The 2,211-nt window shown below is 38.4% G+C and overlaps 1 pseudogene; it reads right to left on the reverse strand.

The window, feature by feature from the left end:
* LOC101591282 overlaps positions 1–2,211 on the reverse strand; it is a 115,593-nt pseudogene that overhangs the window by 105,968 nt on the left and 7,414 nt on the right.

Raw genomic sequence — 2,211 nt, forward strand, 5'->3', positions numbered from 1 at the left:
CTGCTTGTACCCCAGCACGTATTTTCCACTTTTCATAACAAGTTGGAGCCTAGAGTTGATGGACTCCAGAGATTTTTTCGTCTTTTTTGCGGCCACCATCTTCCTGTCTTAGGTGCAGACAGCCCTCAACCAGGAGCAGCCGCCAAGATGGCCGGGGAACCAGAAAAGCGGAAGAAATCTTGACTTGAAGGAAAAGAGGAGCACATATCACCATGAAAAATTATTTTCTTAACCTGTCATAGTTAAATATTTTACCAGTCTCCAGTCAACAATTAATGGAAGATAACAATGAGCTAAATTGCTTATGGACTTCCACTGATACCTTTGCATTCAGAATCTTGAAGATCATGTATACAGTGCTAAAGTTCTCACTATTTCTGCCCAGAAGCCTCTGGATAATCTGCTGTTTTTATCAGCCACCTAATTTCATATACTTAGGTTTGTTTGCTCACTGGTGTTCAATTCAAAGGAGGGTGTTTATTTTGGTAAAGAGGAAAAAAAGACTTACTAAAAGTTAGCCCCAAGGATAGGGAGGGGCCCATTGCCTCAAATCACCTTCTCACTGCATACAGGTGGGCAAGGGTCTTTTATAGTAAGGGGCAGAGGAGAGGGGAATCACAGAGAGGTATTGGAGATCTCCACACTTGTTTCATCACATTCATTCTTTAGCTCATGATCCTCTTTCTGGGTCTGACATCTGTATAGACTGTTACTCCATCTAGGCCAGGGAGGAGATGGTCATAGGGCTTATCCCCAAAGCCAACACTAATGAGTAGCTTATCTCTACAAGAAAAACACTCTTACTTTTAAAGTTCCATTTTGCAGTGCCCGTTACAATGGTTCCCTTACTTTCTTGAGCCCTCAGTCTTGAGGCCCCTGAGGTGTCACATCATCTGGCTGGCTTCTCACTTAAGCCTGCTGCAAGGATTCCATCAAGGGTAGTGGGGTCTCATTTAAAGGACAGTGAGATGCTTGTACCTGAAAAATCATCACTAAAAAGTGTGAAGTTAAATACAAAAGAAAGCAAAAGTCAGGGGATATCTAACCATCACACTTGTTAGAAAGGCTTTTTGCTCTTAGGCAGTCATGCGTTAGAGCCTTCTTGCATAAGCTGTGCAGCTCTACTTATTTTGATAGGGTTGATGCATCAAGTGAACCTTTGATGCACCTTCACTATGTAATTTCTTCTTTCCTGTAGGTATTTCCAATCAACCATCTGCAGTCTTGGCTCCTGCTCCCCAGGTATCTTTGCCTGGTGATGGCTACTCAGAGCACATCTCACATTGGATGGGGTATGAGAAAGGATTGGAGTGTCATAAAAATTCTTTCCAAATTTGAGCAATGTAAGAGATTTAGAAAGAATGATTCTTGTGTTGAGTTAATCTACTGTCCATTGTCGAGCTTAGCCTTGTTTATTCTATAGCCAGCTCCCTAAAATATTAGAACTTTGACACATAGTTTCAAAGCTTACAAACAGATATGAAACAAGCCAGGATGAGCAAGGCAAATCTACTTTCACAGTAGACTTGAACCAGGAAACATAGTGACCTTGTTAACTAGAGAAAGACGATATTTTGGTGATAAAAAAAATCCTGCTAGAAAGATATATTAAGCAAATATTTAAGAGTCCCCTTCTCTTATCAACCAGTGTAAATCACCATTTAAAGAAACCACAATTTACTAATTGCAAGAATTGGAGTTCAGTAACATCTTTAGGATTTCTTAAGTACAGATACAGAACTGTTAGGACTTTTAAATTTGGTGTGCAAATTTAGTGAATTTGGCCTCTGTTGACATTAATAACATAAACTTTTGAATAAGGCTGTCTCTTTCCAACCAAGAGAAGCATGCCTTTTGCCAGTTCTATGACTATAAGACAAGGCAATTTCATTATTTCTACAGAATATTAAGAGGATAATCAAGACTGCATTACTCCAGATTAATTACATTTTTTAAAAAAGGGCTGGGAAGATAGCTCAGTGGAATAAGTACTTGCCTGGCAAGCACAAGGTCCTGAGTTTGACCCCTGGTACCACAAATAAATAAATAAATAAATAAATAAATAAATAAATAACAAGGACAAATCACAGAATAGTTTATGTAATCAGAGTTGTTATACAAAACTTTAAACAGATATGTATAAGAAAATGAACTTCCTAAAACTTAATTTTCCCAAACATTTAACACATACAGTACAGAATATAAGAAATT

The sequence above is a fragment of the Octodon degus genome, unplaced genomic scaffold (assembly GCF_000260255.1).
Source record: "Octodon degus isolate 3935 unplaced genomic scaffold, OctDeg1.0 scaffold00081, whole genome shotgun sequence".
In the NCBI taxonomy this organism is placed as follows: Eukaryota; Metazoa; Chordata; class Mammalia; order Rodentia; family Octodontidae; genus Octodon; species Octodon degus.